The sequence below is a fragment of the Pavona decussata genome, unplaced genomic scaffold, assembly GCF_977016875.1.
Source record: "Pavona decussata unplaced genomic scaffold, jaPavDecu1.1 SCAFFOLD_166, whole genome shotgun sequence".
In the NCBI taxonomy this organism is placed as follows: Eukaryota; Metazoa; Cnidaria; class Anthozoa; order Scleractinia; family Agariciidae; genus Pavona; species Pavona decussata.
This window is the reverse complement of record NW_028145577.1, coordinates 1,111,347-1,137,891: the sequence shown is the minus strand read 5'-3', so window position 1 is coordinate 1,137,891 and position 26,545 is coordinate 1,111,347. Positions and strand designations below refer to the sequence as shown.

The 26,545-nt window shown below is 40.2% G+C and overlaps 2 pseudogenes across 1 annotated transcript; one reads left to right on the top strand and one right to left on the bottom strand.

Annotated features, from left to right (window-relative positions):
- Positions 1-1,913: 1,913 nt before the first annotated feature.
- LOC146464312 (uncharacterized) lies at positions 1,914-13,672 on the top strand (annotated as a pseudogene). Its single transcript, XR_014868537.1, has 2 exons — positions 1,914-3,248; positions 8,534-13,672. The product of XR_014868537.1 is annotated as an uncharacterized LOC146464312 (transcript).
- A 6,486-nt stretch (positions 13,673-20,158) lies between these two features.
- Positions 20,159-23,133, bottom strand: LOC146464311 (axin interactor, dorsalization-associated protein-like; annotated as a pseudogene).
- Between the last annotated feature and the right edge of the window lie 3,412 nt (positions 23,134-26,545).

Here is a 26,545-nt window from a genome sequence, read left to right as displayed (position 1 = left end):
ATATTTGGCCACAGGTAACCAAAGCGTGTGTCACAGGTTACCATGCAAGCGTGATTTAAGAGTTATTATGACTCTAAAATTAAATCGAAATTTAGACAACAATATTCCCACAAAGCCCACAAAAAATATAATTAAGTCTGAAAAAGCTTACCCAGTATGTTTTGCTGTGTTTTCAATGCTTCTCAGTGCTTCCAAACGCTGTTTTAAGTGGTTTAACTCTCAGCAGCTGGTCCACGTGCATCACTGTATTATGTTAATGGCAAGGTAGGAAACTACAGTCGAAGTTGAATAAAATTTGGCCCGTCATTTAAGGAGAGCACTTCGAAAACCTCGCTAAAATTTGCTTGAAACTTAAGCACTCGCTTAATTGTCTCTCCATATGGCAAAAAGGATGATGTGCGGTCCTTCCTGGGTAGATAATTTTCGCGAAGTTTATTTATTGAGACACAGGCTTTCGTTGAAAACAAAGTTCATTTCAAATTGGGTGCCATTTTTGCCGCCGACCGAGCCGTGTCCCCTGGAATGTTGGTACAAACTCACTGGTCAAACCTAGGCACGAGTACTAAAATGTGCCCAACTGGGGAAATCCACGGAAGCCTTTGGCACCCATCAAACGACACACACTCCTTCCCGGCTAAGTGCAGTTCTGTACGTGCTTGGTAACCTGGGTCACATACGCTTTGGTGACCTGTGATTACACAAGTCCAGCACAAAATGTTCAAAACAATTCATAACTCTGTGAATATTTCTCTTACAGAAAAAAAATCTAGTCTCTAAGTAAACGTTAACAAAAAGGAGAATACAGGAAAAAATAATGTTTGGTTGTGGCCTGAAGTATTCCAGAGAGCGCTTTAATTTAAAATTAGAGCGTGTTTACAAAACTTACGCGCTGCGAATGGCGAATGAATAAATAGAGAAGCCCAACACAAAATGTTCAAAACAATTCATAACTCTGTGAATATTTCTCTTACAGAAATAATTCTAGTTTCTAAGTAAACGTTAACAAAAAGAGAATAGAGGAAAAATAATGTTTGGTTGTGGCCCGAAATATTTCAGCGAGCGCTTTAATTTAAAATTAAAGCGTGTTTACAAAACTTATGCGCTGCAAAAGGCGAAGGAATTAGAGAAGTCCAGGACAACATGTTTAAAACAATTCATGACGCTGTGAATATTTCTCTTACAGAAACAATTTTAGTCTCTTAGTAAACGTTTGTTTGGTTGTGGTCCGAAATATTTCAGTGAGCGCTTAAAATTAGCGTGTTTACAAAACGTATGCATGCGCTGCGAATGGCGAATGATTAGAGAAGTCCAACACAAAATGTTCAAAACAACACATAACTCTGTGAATATTTCTTCTAAAGAAATCATTTAAGTCTATAAGTAAACGTTAACAAAAGGAGAATACAGGAAAAATAATGTTTGGTTGTGGTCCGATAGTATTTCAACGTTTACTGCATGTTTACAAATGTGCCCTGCGAATGAATTACACAAGTCCAACACAAAACATAACTCTGTGAATAGCTCTGTGAATGTTCAAAATTAATTTATCCACGAATATTTGTCGTATGGCAACGATTTAAGTATTTGTGTATAATTTGAAGTATGTTAAATATGGAAAATTACCGACAGTTGCCTGCAAAAATGCATTTAATTTCTATGCGACTTGCGAGTTGCTTACTCACTCAGCTAACCACATGTTTGTTTTCAACTGACATTTCGCCTGTTTGTTCGTCGCTCTCGGGGTTCAAATTTGCTTATTAGTCGCCTGCTTTCTCGACATATGTAGTTTGACAACATATTCAACGAATTCAAGAAATCATTGTTCTTCAAAATTCTCGTTTGTTTTCTAAAGGAAATAAGTCATCCCACTTCCCGCCGAATAAACGCGGGTTGCCGCATTTGTTGAGTGTGACATTTAATAATGGCTTACATAGAGGGGCGGACGTATGACGTACGCCGGACGGACAGTGACGTCATAACCAAAATTTTTCGCATACATGGGTTTACCCAAATCTCTTATCAATTGGGCTCCGTGCGCGCGCGCCTCCGGCCCACGGAGCTCCGCTATAATTGCTGGAAACTGCTGTGAGAGACCTTAATGTAACAACAATTACTATCGGTCGAAAAGATCTTGGAATTTATACCTAAACTAGATGAATTTTTAATTAACTTGGCAACAGACATTCAACATGTGTTAGCGACTTACGAAAAGGGCAGAAAGGCCAAACTTTTTTGCAAGGTCAAAGTAATATATAGAAATGCATGCTTTCAGACAATCTACGGTGCGCTTGACCAGTGATTTAAAGGTCTGAATCGAGACTAGTGTGTCGGTTTGAATGAACAATTCAAAATGCCAAAAAAGTGGGTATTTGTCACAATTTATTCTCTGGTACCATTGGTTTCAGTTAATTCAAGTCCAGTTGGATTCCTGAGTATCATGTGATACGAGATGGCGTTGCGGCCTTATCGAGACGAACAATTAAATTACTTCAAGTTTTCATCCCTCGTTTTAAATGAATTCCCCAAAGCGTTACGTCAGACTTTCAAAACCATGTGGGACAACACCTTTGGACATCGCCCTGGATTCCAACTCTGGGATGACTCCATTGCGGTGAGAAATCTGTTTGTGTCCACAGAGGGTGGTACAACCAAAGTTCCTACACACCAGTCGTACAATGAATGGGATTGCACCGCCTTATTCCAGGCCACCATGTTTGCTCAGTCCTTCGCCTTACCAGATAGCTCAGGTCGCCGCAGAACACTCAGTGATTTGTACGTAAAGCCTCGTGGTGTACTTCATGGACGTTTTCATGTATCCGTGGTGAGTCCCGTTGGAAACAATGCTGAAACCTTTGCACTTGCGGTTGATCAACTTCGATTGCTGAGAAATGCACTTTTCCATTTGCCAAGCTCAGAGATGGACAAAATAACATTTGATCAAGGTGTGCAACGTGCTAAAGATGCGTTCAAAGCTCTTGGAGTTACGACGGCTGTGATTGATGCCATTGGAAGTTTGACCGAGTCCGACTTTCCAACTAATGAAGTCCATAAATTGGAACAAGGTATCAGAGAAGACTCTCGAAAGTGCAACATGTTTCTCCAGGGTATAACCACTGACATCGACGATTTGAAAGCATTAGCAGCTGACATTAAGCTGAATCAGGAAGGCAACACAGCAAAGTTGGAACAAAAGATTGACGAGCTAAGATTGGCGCAAGGTGAACGCGTTGCTCAGTTAAAGACTTCAGGTAAGGACCTTCCAGTCTCATAATATAGGCGTCAGAGGTAATAAAAACCTTCAAGGAATATTTTGATGGAAAACTTAAGAGCAACTTTCCACAAATATCGACCAAGTAGTGGCACAAGTCTAAAAATCGATTTCGTTCATATTTTGCTCATAGGTAGTCCCTAGTTAGAAACAAACTGAGCTGTAGTTAGTTTTTGCAAATACCGCTTCCTTTCGCGTAATTATGCGAAAAACGATTTTGTCTCAGTTGAGCTCAAAGTCCGCTTTCGGCGGGATGGAATTTTCCTTAACCTTCGATGGCTCGCGTATCAATTAGCAGACTGTTACTAACCTTCAAATGGCATTTATTGCTTTATTAGGTCTTCTTCTTCTGTTTCACGGAAAAACATTTAAAACCTAAGTTACTTTTACGTCTGAAATAGGTTTAGAAAAGTATGCATGCTATAAATGCAAATTTTCAGCAACCACATTTTAGCACTAAAACATTGCCAATTTTACCCATGGGCGATAACTTAGATTTCCCTATAATGACTTTCTATGGCTTCACTGTATACCTATTGATCATAATATAAAAACAAAACTCTGGGTAAATAAAAATAAATGACCCGCTAGGCTTCAGATTTATCAGCATTTTCTTGAGATTTGGCGATCGAAGCGTAAAAAAGATGGCGTGACATACTGTCACGGGTACAAATATTTTTTCCTTTTAGTTACCTAAGTTACTTTTACGTCTGAAATAGGTTTAGAAAAGTATGCATGCTATAAATGCAAATTTTCAGCAACCACATTTTAGCACTAAAACATTGCCAATTTTACCCATGGGCGATAACTTAGATTTCCCTATAATGACTTTCTATGGCTTCACTGTATACCTATTGATCATAATATAAAAACAAAACTCTGGGTAAATAAAAATAAATGACCCGCTAGGCTTCAGATTTATCAGCATTTTCTTGAGATTTGGCGATCGAAGCGTAAAAAAGATGGCGTGACATACTGTCACGGGTACAAATATTTTTTCCTTTTAGAAAAAAATGAAGCGACATTTAAAAGGAAGCATTTTTCATTCGCAGTAGAAAAATCTTTGGATCGAAAGTTCGGTAGGGTTACGGACAAATATATATTTCGGCTGCGTTTCATAGATGGATATTTCAGAGTATCCGTTCGCTCTGATGCGGTGTCTAGTTCGTTATTGTGTAATATTATTGTGTTAAAACAAATAATTGGAAAATTTATTTTCATCTTTCTTTATCACTGCCATAAATAAATTAAACTAGAAATAGGTAATACGCAGCAGATTTGAACTACATCAACCTGATTAAAAGTTTCGACTGTTATGCTAAACTGCATCGTTTGCGTGAAATATACGTTCGAAGTACTGTTTGTTTTACTCGTCCGTTGATCATGAGCGAGTTTTTTAGATCTCTGTAAATAAAGTAAGGGAAGAGAAATAGCATAAAGGGTCCATCTCCGTTTTTAAAAACATCGTCTATAGAGTTTTCCAATCTTGAAACATCTAAAAATGAGAGCTCGTGATTATGCAAAAACCACATGATTTAGTTTATTAATTTTAAAAATTTGCAAAAGAAAGCACACGCACCCTTAACGACAACAACAACAACAACAACAACCAAAAAAGCTAGATAGAATTCTGAACGTTTCTAAGGGAAAAAGTAATAACAATAAAGGCCGTAACAAATTTAATGAAACCAAGATAGTAGTCAATACTCGTGTTATTAATAATGTTATTTTGCTGCGCTTTTTGATCCTAAAATGTTCTTTATGTGAAGATGAACGTAATTAACTAATTAGATTTTTGAACGTCCTAATTGCATTTTTGGACCTATGAATAAATTGAATTATTATTACACCAGAGAAACAGTAAGGAACTGTAAACAAAACGGCGAGCATGGAAGTTTGCTGTTCGTTTACATCGATAGTTGGTGGGCCATGTTCGTTTGATCGCAGACAGAACAAGATCCAGAGAGATAGTACCTCTGCTGTCCTGTACAAAGAATATCAGTTGACCAGCACAAGTCCTGTTATGGTTTTCAAGATGTAGGGAACGAGGTTCAGCGTATTCTTGCCCATTCGGTCACGTTTTTAACGCCAGGAAACATCAAGACGATGACGATTTGAGCTTATCTGTTGAGAAACATTTATCACAAAAGACACTTATCGGGCCCAGTAAGTTACTTGGACTTTCGAGAAACGGGCCCCAGGTTTTATAAGAGGCGGTTTACGGTATTCCTGGATAAATAGGAGAGAAGGTGGACACAGCGGGCGTTTTCCATTAACCAAACGATTCCGGAAAATTCCGAGAATTTCGGTGGGAAACCAGTTTATCGGTGAAGAACATGTTCCATTTAACACGTGTTCCGTCCATTTCCTTCTCCGTCCGATGTATTCCGCACCAAAAATACAAAATGGCGGCACAATTGTTATGGTTAAACCCGGGGGTTAAACGAAATTGTAGAGTCGGTCTTTGGAAGAAGAGAGTCTCGTGAATTCAAAAAATGATGATGACATTCCTATCCTGGCGACGATTACAACCTATATGAGACGCGATCTTCACCAAAATCAAGTTTTTTATGAAAATATTTTGCCGCGATTTAGATAAGCTTATACGATTGATGAATTTAAAAGCCACTCCAGGATGATTTGAGGGACCATTGAAGCTCAGTGCAGAGAAGTACAAGCCACAGGAAGAGCTCCTCATGATCAACAACACGCACTTGAAACAGCTGCTGTGAAAGGGTGAATGACAAAAGACCTTGTTTAATTACAGATGCAAAATTTTAGGCTTCAAGGCGGGAAATAATCGGAACACTCAAAGAACCCAAGGGTGAGATGTAGTGTTTTCTTCGATAAATACTAGTTACCACTGACATACATGGCACAGTTTTGATTAATTAACGTTTGAAAATCTAGAGCGAGGCCATGACACACCGAGCGTTCGTATAAAGTACTACTCGAGTATAGGAAAGTCACCGAGGGAGTAGAAGAAGCCGACATATTTCCTTACCGAAGATATGGTCGTGAACGGCCTGGAACTGGTCAAACCTTGTGAAACTCATAAATGGAACACGCAGTTCCATCGAAAAAGTTTCCAACGGGAAAACAGGACTACCCTATCACAAGTTTCATTCTTTCCGGAAAATTTTTCAGATGAACGAACCAAAAAAAGCATGTTCCGGAATTTCCGGAGTATCTTGGTAATTGGAAAACGCCCAGAAATACCAAATGTATAGGAGCCGTAGCATGTCCTTATTGCTACTTCGTGACTTAAAAATGTTGAAACAATGTTCTGTTTTAGTTCTATTTCGTTTCTCTCCAGAAAGAAGTCGTTTCCTTTTTATCAGGTGTGGATGAGTTAAGGGAGACAATTAACATGCCGACCAAATTTGACGGCATTTAAAATGCTTTGTCGGACTTCGAATATAATTTGCTCGTTTCTGGGTATTTATTTCGTGTGCGAAAGTATGGAAGCAAACGGACATTAGTTACGAAAACTAGTCACTTAAAATCGTCTTTATCCCCAATTTCAAATCATCATGGGAGAAGAAGACATTGAAACATACAAATCTTTATGGTGACACTTCCGGTTCATGGTTGTCACGCAACCGTGTAGCTTGCGAGTTGTTTATTAGAAAAATATAGAAATGTTTATTAATTCGTAATTGGATTGTTTTGTCAAAGTTCTCTTGATTCAGAGGGTAAGAGTACAGAAATAACCCCAGTGCGGGTTAATGAAGAGTTCGATGTTAAATTCTTGTTAAAACGTACATGAAATGATCATGAAATACTAAAAATGAACTCGTCGTCGACACATCGAGCGCGAATAGATGAAGAAAATGCCCAATTCTTATGTTGGATTGATAATTAAGGTATCACCTTAGTTTCCATACCTTAAATTCTCAAAATGATGCACGTTTTTGAAACTCTTTTGGCTTTCGTAGTTCGCGGTCACCGGCTACGTCACGCCATTGTTTACGATGCGAATGCCAGGGTAGGTGATAAATTCGAAGCCTTGCGAGTCACTTAAAATAATTTACCCAAACCTTTGTTTTGATATTATGATTGACAAGTACACAGTGAAGCCATAGAAAGTCATTTTATGATAATCTAAGTTATCGCCCATGGGTAAAATTGCCGGTATTTAAGTTCGAAAATTTGGTTGTTAAAAATTTGCATTTATAGCATGTTGTTCTAGATCAGTTTCGGGCATAAAAGTAACCTAAGTTTTGAATGTTTTTCTGTGGAACAGAAGAAGAAGACCTAGAAAAACAATAGATGTTATTTCAAGATCCGTGACAGACTATGGATTGATACGCGGCCGGCCAAAGTTAAGGAAAATTCCGTCCGGCGGGAAGCGGATTTTGGCTCAAGTGAACTGAAAATCGTTATTCGCATGTTTCCGCGTAAGGAAGCCGTATTTGGAAAACCTAACTACAGCCCGTTTTGTTTCTTACTAGGGCCTACCTATGAGCAAAATATGAGCGAAATCGATTTTTTGACTTGTGCCACCAAAAGTTGATTTCGGTCGATATTTGTGGGAAGCCGCTCTTAACACTTAGTCTAAGCTCGTTCCCAACCTTGTAATTTTTTAGGGAAAAAATCCTAAAAACGAGGCTCAGGGAAACAGGTAAACGTTACCTTGGTTACTTATACCTGTACAGTACGGAAACCTCCTTATCATGGACAGCGCACTTTCCCCTAGTGACTAAAACGCAAAAAAAATCTTTCCTCTCGTTCTTTGCCTCTTACAGACGAGCACAACATATACGCCTAAGAGCCTGGGAACTGGTCTGGCCACTCTTACCATTGAAACGGGACATTTTGATTATGACGTCGTTTGACTACAATAATCGAATCTCTCATGAATTTTTCATTCTAATTAGAGATAGTGTTATATCCTCCACATTCTATTTTCCAAGATTTAAGTTGGAAAAGGAAAACTAAATGCCTCCTTGTAGTTGTAGTCAAATGACAGAACCATGAAACTTTAACCCTTTGCTGAACCTGACATAACAGGAATGACTTTCAAATCTTTTTCCTATTGCGGATGCTGTTTTTGCTCAGTTTAAGAACAGAATTAACGAAATGTCTTTGGTTTGCTTTTTATATTACACGACTAGTGTCAGAAATTAACCCTAGTTAGTCAAAAGATCGCGGACCAGTAAATGAGTAAAGAGAGTCGTGCAAGGAAGCCACAGAGAAAGAGAAAGGGAGAGACCGGGTTTTAAACAAAACTGCCATAAAACTTTTTTTTTTTTGTCTGTAAAGGTGCAAAAGCATCGCTAACAAGATCTTGCCTTCCTCCAATGGTTCCTAATTTCACTGGCCGCCAAAGAGAGTGTCAAGAGATCGTTGGTCACGTTACTTCCGAATCGACCAGAATCGTGTCGGTCTGGGGTTCACCTGGGTTCGGAAAAACGTCGGTTGCAATTAAAGTGGGACATGATCTCAAAGATCAAGGACTGCCCGTCTATTTTCTCTCATTGCGAGGACGTCAGTCAAAAGAAGATATAACATCAAACCTTCTTAGTATTGTTAGGCAATTTGCCACAAATGATCAATCATCGGTTCAGCGTTTATCTCTGGATGACGAGCTTTGCCAACGTGTTGGCGAGATTTTAGATCCCTTTGTAGTTATTCTTGATAACGCTGATGACATATTAGAAAGTGGCTTGCCGAAAGTGAAGGAAGACGTCATTCAATTTCTGGAAGAAATTCTTCGGCGAAATGAAAAGGTGACATTCATTGTAACAACAAGGGAGTCCTTCCAATTTATGAACTTAAATTTTCAAGGCCATGAGTCGGTAAGAATACGACCTTTGAATGAAGCTTCTTCTCAATCCCTAGTTCACGCATTGCTTCCAACTGTTAACGCCTCCGACTGCAGACGAATTACGCAAATTTGTGGGCATGTACCTTTGGCCATAAGGCTGTTATGTTCCTTGATTTCCGGAGAAAGTGCTCAACCAAGTCAGCTTCTTAACAGTTTTATGGAGGCTTCAACAGAAAGCATCTTGGAGATGTTAGACAACCCAGATTACCCGTCCAATCATCGACTGCAATTTCTTTTTGACTCCTCTTTCCAGAGACTCTCCACAAAAGAAAAAGAGGCGCTAGTTTCCTTATGCATTCTTCCTTCAAATTTCACTATCGAGCTCGCTGCAGCTGTTTTAGGAGAAACAAGAATTGTCAATGCCAAAAAGATATTACAAAGCCTCCTGAGGAAATCCCTTCTTGATTCAAGTGCAAACCTCGAGTCATTCTCAATGCACAAGCTCATTCAATCGTTTGCAAGAGAGAAGGGGGAACAAGAAATGAAAGAAACGGTTCTAAACTCAAAATCCCGCGTCAATGCGTTTTACGTTTCCCGCTTCGAGAAGCTAAACGACAGGTTTCTTACTGGTCACTCCATGGAAGCATTTATAAAATTCTACGAAGATGAACATATTATTCTTACAAGCATTTTAGAGGGTATTTTGGATCCCAAGACAGCTTCGAGTGTTTTTCAAGTCTTGGTTCACGCGGAGATCTTTTTAGTCTCCTTATTTTGGAGTAGTACTGAGCACAATAACTGCTATGATATTTTCAACAAAGCTTTAAAGGCTGCAGATAACCTTGGTGAACGTGTGTACTACAGGCAATTACTTGTTTCCAGTTGCTTTGTAGATGTAGTGAATGTGAATGCTAGTGGAAATATGCAGCGGCTTTCTGTCGCGAAAAACATGCAAACCTCGTGCAGTTCAGTTTTCGCGGAAGAGGGCAAACGTTTGTGCTACTTAGGAATCTGCCAAATTGTTATCGGAAAGTCAAAAGATGGAATTCACTGTTTACGTAAGGCGTTTCGTTTAATGAATAAAACTCCTGAGAATATTATTCTCAGAGCTGTTGTTTTCCAGATCCTTGCTTCTTTCTACAAATTTGAAACGAACGCGTCAAACTCAGCTTGGTTTTTCAGAATGGCACAGAACGAATGCAGAAGGGCTGGAGACACACAGCTACTTGTCATTCCCCCACTGGAAAAACAAGGAAAAGCAAAGACCGAAAATGCAGCGAACCCTCAAAGCAACACCAGTGTTCTTTTTAATCAGCCACTTCAATTAGAAGTCATTTTTCTTGTCAGCGAAGCAACAAAGAATTTTATTGATACTGATGCGAAGACGTATTTAGATAATGCTGTGTTCCAAATACTAAACGAAGTCGAAAAGCAGGAACTAATGTCTCCCGGTCTGTTCAATTTTCATCGCATTGTTACCGAACTCATAGTGCATTGTACCCAAACTGAAGACCAAGAAAAACTGTACAAAGAAAGAATCAGTTTTTATCAAACAGCACTGAAGCAATATAATCCCAGCAAAGAATGTCCGTCCGAACGTAAAGACACCACTGCAAATTCTTATCAAGTACATAGTGAAGCACTTGCTAAGTGTTATTTGGATCTTGGTGAGTTTCACCACCGCAAAAAAAACTATCTGGAGGCACGAAAGGAAAAGTTTAATTCGCTAGACATAACACTAGAGCTATTTGGAAAAGAACACGCAAGCTCAACAAACAATTACTATTCACTCGGAAACACGCAACTTGAGCTTGGTGACTACACTTCTGCTCTCCAGTCACACCGGCACGCGTTAGATGTTAGAAGAAAACTCTTTGGAGAAGAACATGCATACACCGCTGATAGTTACTATTCACTCGGAATCACGCAACACATGCTTGGTGACTACACTTCTGCTCTCCAGTCAAAGCAGCACGCGTTAGATGTTAGAAGAAACCTGTTTGGAGAAGAACATGCACACACCGCTGATAGTTACCATTCACTCGGGATCACGCAACATAAGCTTGCTGACTACACTTCTGCTCTCCAGTCAAAGCAGCACGCGTTAGATGTTAGAAGAAACCTGTTTGGAGATGAACATGCACAGACTGGTGACAGTTACCATTAACTCGGGATCACGAAAAATGAGCTTGGTGACTACAATTCTGCCCTCCAGTCACACCAGCACGCGTTAGATGTTAGAAGAAAACTGTTTGGAGAAGAACATGCACACACCGCTGATAGTTACCATTCACTCGGGATCACGCAACATAAGCTTGCTGACTACACTTCTGCTCTCCAGTCAAAGCAGCACGCGTTAGATGTTAGAAGAAAACTCTTTGGAGAAGAACATGCACAGACTGGTGACAGTTACCATTCACTCGGGATTACGCAAAATGAGCTTGGTAACTACACTTCTGCTCTCCAGTCACACCAGCACGCGTTAGATGTTAGAAGAAAACTGTTTGGAGAAGAACATGCAGACACCGCTGATAGTTACCATTCACTCGGGATCACGCAACATAAGCTTGCTGACTACACTTCTGCTCTCCAGTCAAAGCAGCACGCGTTGGATATTAGAAGAAACCTGTTTGGAGAAGAACATGCACAGACTAGTGACAGTTATCTTTCACTCGGGATCACGCAAAATGAGCTTGGTGACTACACTTCTGCCCTCCAGTCACACCAGCACGCGTTAGATGTTAGAAGAAACTTGTTTGAAGAAGAACATGCAGACACCGCTGATAGTTACCATTCACTCGGGATCACGCAACATAAGCTTGCTGACTACACTTCTGCCCTCCAGTCACACCAGCACGCGTTAGATGTTAGAAGAAAACTGATTGGAGAAGAACATGCAAAGACCGCTGATAGTTACCATTCATTCGGGATCACGCAACATGAGCTTGGTCACTACACTTCTGCCCTCCAGTCACACCAGCATGCGTTAGATGTTAGAAGAAAACTGTTTGGAGAAGAACATGCACACACCGCTGATAGTTACCATTCACTCGGGATCACGCAACATAAGCTTGCTGACTACACTTCTGCCCTTCAGTCACACCAGTACGCGTTAGATGTTAGAAGAAAACTGATTGGAGAAGAACATGCAAAGACCGCTGATAGTTACCATTCATTCGGGATCACGCAACATGAGCTTGGTCACTACACTTCTGCCCTCCAGTCACACCAGCATGCGTTAGATGTTAGAAGAAAACTGTTTGGAGAAGAACATGCACACACCGCTGATAGTTACCATTCACTCGGGATCACGCAACATGAGCTTGGTGACTACCCTTCTGCTTTCCAGTCAAAGCAGCATGCATTAGACATTAGAAGAAAACTGTTTGGAAAAGAACATGCACACACCGCTGATAGTTACCATTCACTTGGGATCACGCAACATAAGCTTGCTGACTACACTTCTGCTCTCCAGTAAAAGCAGCATGCGTTAGATGTTAGAAGGAACCTGTTTGGAGTAGAACATGCACACACCTCTGACAGTTACCATTCACTCGAGATCACGCAACATGGGCTTAGTGATTACACTTTTGCTCTCAAGTGAAATCAGCACGCGTTAGATGTTAGAAGAAATCTGTTTGGAGAACAACATGCACAGACTGGTGACAGTTACCATTCACTCGGGATCACGCAACATGAGCTTGGTGACTAAACTTCTGCTCTCCAGTCAAAGCAGACCGCGTTAGATGTTAGAAGAAAACTGTTTGGAGAAGAACATGCACACACCGCTGATAGTTACCATTCACTCGGGATCACGCAACATAAGCTTGCTGACTGCACCTCTGCTCTCCAGTCAAAGCAGACCGCGTTAGATGTTAGAAGAAACCTGTTTGGAGAAGAACATGCACACACTGCTGATAGTTACCATTTACTCGGGATCACGCAAAATGGGCTTGGTGACCACACCTCTGCTCTCCAGTTACAGCAGCACGCGTTAGATGTTAGAAAAAAACAGTTTTGAGAAGCACTGACAATTACCATTCACTGGAGATCACGCAACATTGGCTTAGTGATTACACTTTTGCTCTCAAGTGAAATCAGCACGCGTTAGATGTTAGAAGAAATCTGTTTGGGGAAGAAAATGCAAGGACAGGTGATAGTTACCATTCACTCGGGATTACGCAAAATGAGCTTGATGACTACACTTCCGCTCTCCAGTCACAGCAGCACGTGATAGATGTTACAAGAAACCTGTTTGGAGAAGACCATGCAAAGACAGCTGACAGTTACCATTCATTCGGGAACACACAGCATGAGCCTGGTGACTACACGTCTTCTCTCCTGTCAGACCAGCACGCGTTAGATGTTAGAAGAAAACTGTTTGGAGAAGAACACGGAAGGTAAAGATGATAGTTACCATTCACTAGCAGTCACACGATTTCAGCTTGGAGACTACACCTTTTCTCTCCAGTCGTCTCAGCCCACGTTGGATGTTAGAAGAAAACTGTTTGGAGAAGAACACGAAAGGACAGCTGATAGTTACTATTCACTCGGAATCACACAATATCAGCTAGATGACTACACCTCTGCTCTCCAGTTGTTCTAGTACACGTCAGATGTTAGAAAAAAAGTGTGTGGAGAAAATCATGAAAAGACGGCTGACGGTTATCTGGAACTGTGGTTAGTACAACTTTTGTCAGATCTAAATTCGCGAACAGTGAACTATAACTAAGAGATATAACTTTACGTTATGTTGTTGTTTTACAAACTTCTCGCCATTCTGATGTAAAAACGAAGTCAATTGTGTGTTTCTCACACCCGTTTTCTCGTGCCAAACGCCACTTACTTGTATTTGCTTTGGATTTGAATGCACCGTACCGAAAAAGATGACAACTGGTACATTTATCCATAATTCTTAGCAAAGGAAAAGTCTAAACACGATTAAAACGCAAATAAAAAAGATACTAAAACAGCTACAAATCTCAAACGCAGTTTTCACAATTTCAGTTAGTAGAAGGAGGAATGTCCCCCAAAAATGTGGCTTGCTATGTGCATGTTGACCTCGGCGCGGGAATGGCGCGACGAAGAGTTTCGTCGTGCCATTTGCGGCGCCCCTCGGACTGACTGGCTGCGCTAAGCTTGCAAGGTATATTGGTTAAAGTGTACATCCGCCAACTTTTTCTGTACGGTGGATTGGTTCCTATTGCTGCTTGCTTGTGCAGTGATTAGAGCAGAGTAACTACTATGGTTTTCTTCTACACTTATTTAAAAACCGTTGTCTGTGAGGCGGAGGCGGCTGTATGCGCAGGTTGTGTGACAGATCCTGTATGGTTTAGCTTTTCGAACACTTTTCGGCCGGTTACATGCGTTGGGCTGGCCCGGTTAGCCTGCTCGACATCTCGGCATGTCTGTTATAATTAATCACAACAAATTATACGAGAATTGAGCGTTCCCTTAAATAATCGGGTTGGGAGTTTTCTATGTAATCGCCTAACGGGCAGCATTTTTTCACCACAAATTTTCGCACTACAACGACATTTATCATCGAAAATACATATGTTAATTTAAATGTGACAAATGAAGGAACAGCTATTTGTGTGTAAAAAATAATCAGCCAAAGTGATTAATAAACAAAAGTAAAATTAAGTCATGCAATCGCGGCAAACCGAGCAAGCCCGGCTCATGTAATCGGCCTCCTAATATACCTTAATTGACAGTGGTTTGTTTTAAATTTTTCAGAGTAGCCGGTAAAGTTTCCTAGAACTTTTCCCTTACGTTTTTCTTATCCTTATTTTAGCCAGCTTTATCACTAAGTTTGTGCTTGTTTTTGCAGAACTTATTGTATAAAAATGTCGACCAAATGGTGTAAAATTCAGGCTGGATGTATGAGGTACACATTTCAAAAGCGGTTGGAAGATGTAAAGACAGGGGAGGCCATCGCAGTGAGGGAGTAAACTTGAACAGTTGCAAAAAAAACAAAAACAAAACAAAACAAACAAAAAAGGAATAAGAAAAGCAAAAAGCACAATTAGGTTTCAACATTACAGGATTCGACTCCTTGAACTACGAGAGAACTGCACCAATAATATCGCACAGATAGCGGGCTGATACCCCGTTCAAATTTCTTTTCAGGCTTCAATTAATATCGCAGCTGTTCAAGTTGTGTACCTACCTACGACAGTGGTCTCTCATCGAAGGTAATTGGCCATTTCCGAGTTGCTGCGAACCTCATTTTCAAAGCGAGGCTAAGTGCAAAGTTATTCATATGAAAATTAGCTTTGTTTGCATATCAATGAAAATTTTCATTTCATAATAGAAACTTTGCACTAAGCCTCGCTTTCAAATGGAGGTCAAAGCAGCTCGGAAATGGCCTTTTGTCTTTACTGGATGGAGTGTACGCACGGGGCTAAATTTTCTTATATTTTCAGTGGATGGTTTTGTCTTTCGTAAGTTTTGTTGTAAAAGTTTTTCTTGTACATAGTCGTGATTAAACTTATATACGCTTATCAAATTTTTACTTGATGTACAAAACTATTAGGACACTTTTTGATACCTCACTGAGACCTGTTTAGTCGAGCCTAACTAAAACTTTAATTTGTGACTGTACAAATTAATTGCTGAATAACATTCATTGGAATATTTGCAAGCTGGTGTTGTTCCACAGACTCAAAATGAACTCCTCCGGTCCCCGCGCTTAGGAGGTTTGTCACGTCTTATGAAACGCGCGACTCACGGCTAATTTAAGGCACTGTTACAATAGGAATTTTTCTTGGAACTTGTCTCGAACTTTTGTCCCGCCGTTGGACCACAAGTTGCACCAAACGTTCCGCAATGCATCATGCACTGAAATGAGCTTGTCTCGCTAAGTTTTTATTACAATCACCATTGCACCAAGTAGAACCGAGTTCTACTTTTGGTCACTGTTTCAGGTAGAAAAAAATTACGAGACATCCTCATTTCAGGGCATATTACACTAGGCAACGATTAGTGCAACTTAGGGCGAGACAATTTTCAAGAAAAATAGCCTTGTGGAACTAGTATTTTCCTGCGTTTGACTGTGGAATTAGCAGGAAAATATGCTCTCATCGGTATCTTTTGTTTGATTAGGTATGTGCACTGGTATGTGTTTTACGTAATTAGTTAGGGTATTTATAGTCGGGTGTGAGGTTAGTTATTTCATCACGGTCTCGCTTATTCAGCGTTCGGGTTATTTTATTATTTTGGGGGGTGTCATTTGTATGTTGTTTTCTTTTTATTGTCTTATTTTGCAGATGTTTTCAACTCTTCTATGTGGATGAATTTTCGGGAAGCTGTTGCTCAGAACGATGTGGCCTTATCTTCGCTTGCGGAATCTTTACCTGGAGTAGTTTTGGCTAGCAGAGCCCCTAGCACGTCAGCCGAGTATACTGCCTCTTACAACCGATGGAAATCCTGGGCGCGGAGTCATTCCTTGATAGCTTTTCTTGCATCACCTTTTGAGTTTGCTCTTTACTTGCGGTTCTTGATGATTGACGCAAAGACAGCGTCCCCTCTGGAGTCTGCCGTCCACAGTATTGCTTGATGCACCAACTGGGTGGTGAGCCGTCTCCTTCAGATCATCCGCTAGTGAAGAATGTTCTTGCTGGTGCGCAGCCAGCATATGCTGGCCCATCGCACCTCCAAGAAGGAGCCAATTACTATATATTTCTCAGCTTGAACATTTAGTTGCTTCTAAGGCCAATCCGATGGCCTCTTTGTATAATATTCGTTCTGTTGTTATTTGTATTTTAGCCTTTGCTGCTTTTCTTCGCTTTGATGAACTGGCTAAGTTAAATCGTTCAGACGTCGTGATTGAGTATAGCTATTTTAAGCTATTTATAGAATTTAGCTGATCAGTATAGGGATGGGGCTTGGGTCGTTATAGCGGCAGCTGGTAAAGCTTCTTGCCCTGTTGCCTTGACCCGTCGTTATTTAGCAAGAGCTAATCTTGCCCAATTTAATTTAGCCCTCTGTTTTGTCAGTTATCAAAAACTAAGTATGGATATAAAGCTAGATGTAAAGGTTTAAGTTACTTTCGTTTAAGAGAACTAGTGTTTGAAGCTTTTAAGGACATTGTATCTGATATTACCACTATTGGTACTCACAGTCTTGGAAGTGGCGGCGCGACTGCTGCCGCCAACGCAGGAATTCCAGATCGCCTTTTTAAAAGACATGGCCGTTGGTCTAGTGAATCGGCCAAGGATGGCTACGTTAAAGATTCTTTGTCTCTTGTTTATCAGTAACTCAGGCTTTAGGCCTTTAGTTTTTTCCTTGGTCTTGCCCGGGGGACCATTGAATATGGGGTACAGCTGGCCTGGGGTTTTCCTCCTAGGAGCAAGTGGACGTACGGGGAGGTTTTTCACCCAGCTGTTGTTCCACAACCCCAGTTCAATCAGGTTTTTTAAGTTTTAGGATTTTGAGCCGTATGTTTCTAGGTTGATTTTGTAGCTTATGTATGTTTATATGCTGTATTTTCTAGCTTTTTCCAGAATAAACCGAACGCTTGGCTTGAAGCGAGCCACACCCAGGGTTGAGTGTGTTTTTGTCTTGGGTCAAACTGAGATTTAGAGGAGAGAGTGCTTTTTCACGCAAGTCGTAACGTGATTATGCAAATAGCCTTGTCGTCTTCGCGCGGTTGAATCAACCCCCATGAAGTTTTTTGGCGACCCTCGTTGTCCCATTTGATCCTATACATACTCGATTGAAGAAACGTTCTCCCGTTCAAAGTGTGAATCGCAAATGATGCGATCTGATAGAATTATGGGATAATCTAATTGGCTTGCGTCTGTTTTGTCCGCAAGAAACATGTAAGATGTAAGCCGTACTGAAAATCCGCACGTGCTTTTATTTCAAACTAGTAATAATCATAGATTAGGGAGTGCGTTTGATGTCACTAGGCTCTATCTCCTCTATCTCCATCCGCCCCTCCAAAATATGCGGGGGATGCCAGATACGAGTCCCAAGATCCACTCATTCAGTCAAAATTGTCCCATATAATCTCCACTCCAATCTGTATTAGAAGTGCGTTCTTTCTACGTTGAATGTGATAAGTTTACAGGTCAAACGATTCCCAGAAAGCTGTTGTGCCTATTGTTCGCGGTTTATACGTTTTTCCGGACAAAGTTTTTCCAGTCGAGTGTATATTGAACAATTATGTCGCTGAGACACAATTCAGCAATTAACACTAAATAATGTTTACAGTGTTTAATTCTCTATCCTTCCACGATTTTTGCTAAGCTCCTTCTAATATCCAAATCAATGGCCTTTCAAGAAGTGAAAAAGCCCCCTTCAGTGTAAATTATACTTAACAATTATTCCACGAGCGCGCGTTGGATATGAGATGATAGATAGGCAAAGAGGCGCGTAGCGCCGAGTTGGCTATAATCATCTCATATCCAACAAGCGCAAGTTGAATAATTGTTTTATTAAAAACAATCAAGAGATATTGCTAGATCTTACTGATTTCGCTGTGTAAAAATAACCAGCAGAAAATTTAATGGTCGCCATTTCTCAGCCACGGTATAATGGCTCATATACCATGGCCGCTAAGCCAATCAAATCCCACGAATTGCATTATACAATGATTCAGTTTTTAATTCTAAAGCAAATATAGGTGTTATAAAACTTTTCAGCTATGCTTATCAATAAGATAACGAGCTTCAGGCTACTTTTCAGTTTAATAGTAAACAGTCTACTTATAATTGGTCCTAGAAGCCAACAATTTTGTTATAAATGGCCAGCGTTTTAATGCAAATATTCCGTAATTTTGATTGGCTTGTAATGTTACACATATCTTTGAAAGACGTAATATTTTACTTATACTTGTGTCTGTTTGATGTTTTCTCCTTTTCCAGTACGTTACAACCAGAATTTTTAATTTGAATCCTGCTTAGGACGCTTGAAATACCTCCGACCACCCCACCCCTCTCTGTCAAATATATTTTCCCGCGCTTTCTTGGATCGGTCGGCCCTAGGCTGCAGGACAAACGAGTCGCGGGAAAACAGGAATTTTAGCGACGGCAACGAAAACACCACAAATTAAACGATTTAATTGGAATCTGTTGATAGGCAAGAACAATTTCTCTACACGAGTGTTTATATATTTAATTACAGTTCTTAACCGTCCTTTCCAAAACAACGACGTGAAATTACCAACTGGCTACTAGTTTTGCGCTGAACGTGTGCACATAACGGTGAAGTTTTCTTTCCGTTTCTTAACTTGAACGTCATTCCTACCAATTTTGGTCTTGGATAGTTCAGGCACATTATAAATTGCGAATACTTTCAATAATGTCAATGTATATTTTTGTCATATCTCTCAGTTAGTTCACACGGTGTTATTGGTCAATTTTGTGGGCCGAATTTCACTGCACGGCCCGTTAAATTTCTCTTGACTTCACCTAGTTTCTTTTCTCGGGGCCCGATTAACCTCAGAGATATAACAAATATCTTGCTAACCTCGTTTTCTGGGTCCGTGCTGTAAGTTACAGATCCTGGTTTTATCCCGTTGATTTATACCCATTCGTGAATAAATAAAAGGGAAAAAACTCGGTCCGTAGCTTACAGTACGGACCTCAAACTCGGTTAGTAAGGGGTATTTCATATGATTTTTTCGTTGGCGTCGCCGTTGTCGTTTCTCAGATTCCCTTATCAGTAGTAGCGCAGTAATTTCAACAACGGCGGAAACACAGGAGTACAGGTGCAATGTTGCCATGCGATAAGCAAGGGGTGCCATACACAGTCCTTTTAAATACGATTACCCGAAAGCGTTATACAGATCATGGTTACTAATTGCTTGTGCTAGCAGTCATTCCAAACGACGCAATGGCGCAAGCATTATCGCCAGCAATTTATAAACGAAGCCATTCCTGTTCTCGTATCGTACAGAAAAATCCTTTTTGTACGCCCTTACCACACCAACAAAACACAGATGCTTGACTGAAAGTCTCTTGCGCGAGTCTCGTAGTCTTTCTCCGCCTTTACATTCGCGCGAGACGATTTTCGCGTGCACTCGCGAGTTGCGCTCGCTCTTCTATCCCTGAGAAAAAAATAATTGTAACTATTAGTAGTCTTAAAATATACAGACACTACTTTTACATTACTTACAATTCTATACAGGTGGGTCCAGGTTTAAACTCGTCTTGTACCATAAATGCAAAACATCGTGTGCTCACGATATCCTTTTTAGGTTTGTTATGCTTGGACTTGAAGAATATTGCTGTAGGACATTTACGAAACAACCACAAGTTAAAATAAAGTTCACTTTGCTTGTTGCTTCAATGCGACTCCCGATCTCTATGACTACAGGACAGGCAAAGTGGCTACTTTGATGAAAAACAATTTAAGATACTCGAACATAGCCCGCGTTTTGACAAACGAAAGGGGTTATGTGTGTCAAAGGTTGGTTTAACTTTCCAGCATTACCCAAAGCTCGTAAATAAAGCGCTTTACACTAACAGTTTACGAGCTGGGTTGTTGGGTTGATATGCCGACACAAAAAGAAACTCAATGAAGAATTCGAAAACGAGTTTCATACACGTTGTTAAAGACTTCTAACACTGTTCATTAAACTCGTTTTTACGCATGAGTGTGTTATAAGAAGCGTCCATAGCGTCAGTTATAAGTGTAAACGTTTGTTAAATTCATCTATGTTTAACATGCGTTTCTTGAACTAGATGGTTCCCCCTAGGCCTGTCCGTTGCTTTTATTTTGAATGTGTTTGGTCATATAATGGATATTATCAACTAATAAATTAATACAAGTCAACGTGACACCCCTAATATCACCAATTTACCTCTCGGTAGTTTTTCTATTGGTTTCTGAATTTCAACATCAACGCCAAAGTGGATGAACTTGCCATCTTTCTGTTTGACATGGGCGTGTCTTGCGGTGGGGTAACGTTAACACTGTTAGCATCTGTGAAAAAGATTGGGGTACAAATACAAATGATTATTTTTCTTTTAGAGAAGAGGCGAATTATTAGACTAAGTTTAATTTAACATTTGACTGAGGTAGCCTCATCAAGCTAGCTGAACAGGAGCACTGTTCCTACCATTCCTAAATAAATACCCAAATAAAAACTTCTTACATGATAACTGGCAATGACTGTGCCAAACTAGAGCTTATCTGGAGCAATTTCGATTGTATAAAGAAACGTCTCTAATGATAGTCGTGAACTGAAGACCGGCAATGTAATTCGTGCCTGCACAGCTTGCGGTCTGTTGTGCAGTTGACCAGTTTGTCCGCTGAAAATGAGGTTTTCAAACATGGCAATGGTAGGTTTCAAACACTGAGTAAAATTTCCATCCCATGCGTAAAAACGGTGTTTATTGAGGCTCTACGTTTTGGTAGCATTAGCGCTCAGGGGCTAGGTTTCTTACAAAATTAGACTGCAAGCAGTCCCTTTCTGGATAGTAGGGAGGTCGCGCAAAATAGCGCGAAAAACCTGGAGCGAACGAGCAGACGGGGGCTTGGGGAGAGGCGGGAAAAAAGCCTCTCCCCAAGTTTCTTCTCGTTTATTTCTTCTCGCTCCAGTCTCGCTGCGCTGTGAGTGCGCCCTCTCGGTCCCCTCTCGACTAACCAGAAAGATACTGCTTGCAGTCTATTTCAAAAAGCTTCATCCTCATTTTAACTCCAGAAATTCCACTATTTCACGTCGTAAGCTCTGCCTATTTCACAAGGGAATATCGTTATGCCTTTTTTGCCTGGTGTCAAAAAACCAAGCCTTAAACACAGATGGCCTTCTCAGTTGAAGTTGAGCTCCAACCAATGTGAGAAATCTAACTGTGCTCTCAAACTACCTTTGACTGAGACAGTGAAGAAAGCATTGAGGTAAATATGCGCATCCTTTAGCCCAATCTGAGCAATTCTCAAAACAAGCCGATGGAATCCTTCTTCATATGGTATCCTAGGTAACAAAGTTCCTCCTTCAGCTACGAGTAAAAACAACAACTGTTTCAAATTGAGAACACAAAGATCAATTGCAAGATTCACCTGGACTACAGATTATACAGTGTAATGAATAGGGTACTTACATACTTCTACCCACTAGCAAAAGGTCAGTTTGTGCGTGACCTCAGAGAGAACTATCAATAAAATTTTCAATTTATACCAGGAAATGAAATTACAGTCACTGAACTTAAAAAAAAAAGGAAAAACTGAAACCCAAATAAAAAAGTCCTGTACACCATCTTGTCCAACTGATCAACTTTGTTTAACGAGGGTGGCAATTAAAAAGCCTAATGAATTACAAACCGGCGACCCTGGGACTCCAGATTGAATCATTTAAAATTTGATACTGTTTGGGAAATGCTGGAGTACTCAGAGCACGGAGGAAAACTTGCAACAAACTCAACACATATAATAATGATGTTGTGTCCTGGAATCGAACACAGCTCCCATTGTTGGAAGGAGAGTAGTAATTATGGAACTAGCAATAGTCTCCTGCTTAGTAAAACAAAAAAAATAATAATAAAAAAAACATACGGGCCGTGAAGAAATCAAAATGATCAAAGGAAGCTTGCAAAGTAAATTTTGTCTACTTTGGGGCTTTAACCCCAAGAATTTCTTCACCATTTTTTAATTAAAACAATGCCGGATAAGATTTTTTTGTGAGCATATGCTGTTCTAGTAGTAGAATAAAACTGAGGTGAGACTGCGAATGCAGTAATTCCTGGATGCTTTCCATTGCTCGGACCTCAAGCTGGTCATCCTATGTTCGTCTTCAAAATGAGGCACATCATTAATTCAGAATGCACTTATAGAATTTGTACATCCTTCTGTTAAAGGGAAGGGTTCACGGTTCTGCGCATGTCCATGAATCAAAATACTTTTTTACCTTTGCTCGCTATGACCCAAGCCTGTTTAATTTTTGTTGTTGTTTATGAACCATTCGGAAGGGAAATAGTATAGGTAACTCGGGTGGTAATTTATTTAATATATGATTGTGTCATTTTGCATGCTGATAACTTTAGACACATCAACCGTGGCATAAATCCTACAGGTCAACGCTAAATTCAATATCGACAATATGAGTACAATCCACTAGCACTTTCTGTGAATTTCGGTCATCAGTCATTTTGCTTGGACTAATTTTAGAATGTGATTACTGAAGTACATGTGAGTGGGATTTTTAAGGCCATAAAGTTGATAAGAAGGAGAAAAAAGCATTTCGATTCATGCACATGTGCTGAAATGTGAACTAAAATGCATAGTATGGCTCTGTTTACGTGGAGGGCGGGTGCCCCACGTTTTTGCCCCGTGCCATCGCCCATTTCCTTACTAGGGCTAACGCTCAGAGGGAAATTCATAGGTTTACTCAGCACTTTCAGAAACTGCCGGGTCAATTCTCTGATCCATCATTTATGACCCAGGTAGACTCATTCCTTACAGCCGAACCAATACATAGCTCGTCCTTAAAGGCAAAAAATTTCTATTCCTTCCAGTTCTAGAAGGGTGACGCAGTCTAATATGTACACACTTCAGTGCGTTTTGTAAAGAGGTTTATATTTTCTTTGTTCGTGAGCAGGCAGTATCCTGAAGATCCTTATTACTGAAAATCTGTTTGGTTCCAGGAGCGAGCAGCCGAGCACGGTTACGGTCAGACGGACATCACAGGTCATGCTTCATGATTTAAAACATTACAATGGCTTGTGAAAGAAATGTGATGTTATGTTTTAAATGATAGATGTATTCATTCACAAGGTTTAGAACATAACTACTTTTCGAATGGCTGCAATTAATGTTGATTTATGTACTAAAATTCCTGTTCTGAACACTCACCTGGAATTAAAGATGTTCAATTGAAAGCTCAGGTTTTCAAATGGCGTTCATCAGATGGCTGTCACATTTAGCTCGGAGTCTTTGCACTCTGGGAGAAAAATCCATTCGTAATTAAGGGAAATGAAGGGCGGTTCCTCATCGGAACCTGTCATATTTTGTCAAATGGGTCCGACTTTGATCGTGCTTCAAAACCGTGTCACGCCCTCCTCCACACCCTTCCCCTCCGAAAAAACGAAAAAACGACTGAACAACTGTATTACGTCATGCAATCCAACGTGGCGGCGCCCAGGAAATTTAAAAGCGAAAATGAGCGATAATCAAATCCTGTTGTGTCCAACACGGAAATATTATTTCCATTTTTTCCAACAAAATGTAAATTAAGATTGTAGATTCAACAATTTAACGTGGACTTATTTCATCAGTGGAGGTTTCCTTTAAGATTAGTAAGAAAGTTGTTGGTTTTCTGTACATACCGGTCTCACCGCCTTTCAGTGTACGTACGTTTAAAAAAACTCTGTCTAGTAGAAACATGAAACCATGAGACGGAGGTTTGACTTTTGGAGTTGAATGGTCAGTAATTAAACACAACGACTCAGCTTTAACAAAGAAAAGAGCAGAGGCGGCCTCGCGATCAACCTGTGATTTTCCTTCCCTCTCCTCTGATCGCAGAGAAGTGGGACCCTTTCATACGACAGTTGTGTCTACTCATCCTCATAATTTTCCCCTTTTCTTCCATTTATGCGCCCCCAAAACAACAGTCAAGGACCAAACATTCAAGCCGGCCAACTTGAATGCGTATCAAATATGGGCATTTCCCAGAAGATTAAAATTCCTGCACGTAAAAGTAACATAACAGGCCATTACTTACATTGTCAAAGGGTAGGCCTAGTTTGCTTTTTCCACTGGATGTCCATAAGTAACGATTGTTTAAAACCGAGATTAAAGAAATCATTGTTGAGACCTACGCCTAGGGGTTTTCCCGAGATGCCACTGCTTATTTAAACAACATTTATTTACAATGGTAATTGAACTGAGTGGAGTACATTTTGGTTTAAAACCATACGCGTGATTTCAAAATCGAAACGAGCGCGCAGCGCGAGTTTGATTTGAAGTCAAAAGTATGATTTCAGACCAAAATTGCACGACAAAAAGTTGAATTACCACTTTATTACACCTGTTTTGAAATCACAGAGTATCATTGTCTATATTAATATTCTATTTTTGTTACTTCATTTCCATTTTGATGGGCTAAAGAAAGGATGCGATTTAGAGCAACAAATGGTGAAATTAGGAATAAATCGCACTGTTGAGAGCCAATCAGATTGCAAGAATCACCAGTGATTTCAAAATGGGTGTAATAATTTAATTTAATTTAATTTAATTTAATTTAATTTAATTTAATGTGGCATGTCTGGTTGATTGCCTTTCAAAAAAGTTAACCTTCAGTTCCAGTGGACTCCAAAACTGTCGTATATTTTGCATTGGTCTGTCATTCGTATCCGTGCAGTCTTCACACCAAAGGTCTAGAGCGAATGTATAAACAGACAGTGGGACTGGAGAGAGACGCTTAGCGGCTCGCCATCGACTAACAAAAAATTATTGAAAGAAAAAATACGACTGTTTTGTGGTCTACAATTCCAGTTGCCAGTGAAGAGTACCCACACTGTCGTATTTGCAGCCAAGTGCTCATTGTCTCCCTTGCCCGTCAAACACTTCCGCTGTTGGGACTTTAATTATTATTTGCATCCTTGCAGTGCCTTCAAACTACTTTTACTTGGATCAGTCGCGTCGAAGCGCTCTAAAATTACTCTCCTGTTCTTGCTAGTGCTATCGTAGCCCTTGTTTTCAGTGTCCGAAAACCGTGAGCTGAATACTGCGATGAGAAATGAAACAATTTTCTTCCTTCATCTAAAACTTGTTGACCGTACTTTATTTCAAACATGTTTAATCACGAAATGTGCGATAATGTATGCAGTGCATGAACATACAATCTTGGTAATCAAGGTTAAGTCAAAACAATAACAACCGTACTTGCTGAGCCATGGTTAGTTGTAGACTTCATGAGCTGTGGCTACACCATGTTCTAATGGTGCCGTTAATTAAAAGCAAGCTTAGCTAAACACAGTAGCCGTGATTTCTGGAGTTTTCGTTTAAAGCTCGATTTAGTCTACAACCAGATCTATACAAATAATCGGTCCTAAAGGCTTGTTTACACGTACGACGCAAGCATAAGCACAAAAAACCAACGTGTAAACCGAGGGCAACGCAAACACAAGAAAAGAAAAACGTTACTTTTTCTTGTAGCTGCGCTTATGTTTGCGTCGTTGCGTCTCCCGTGTAAACCGGGATAACGCAAGCTTAAGCACAAGACACACTTCCTCGGCGTCCGCCATCTTGGATTTACAATTTTGGCGCCAAAATTTTAATTCACTGCGCCTCAGTGCGTAGGTCACCTCGTGCTTTTGCTTATCGCACGTGTAAACCAACCTTACGGCTGCTAAAATCAGTGAAGATTATAAACCATATTGGATTGAACACATGTACTTTGAAGCCACGTAGCCCGTGTATTAGGGGTTTTTTTGGCGACGTCGGCGTATCGCGAAAAATTTGTTTTCATTATTATTTTGTTTTTACACACCGTCGCGTCCTTCGCAAATGACACTTATAAATTTTCCGATGACATAAATAGTTTGGAATTTTCAGTTTCG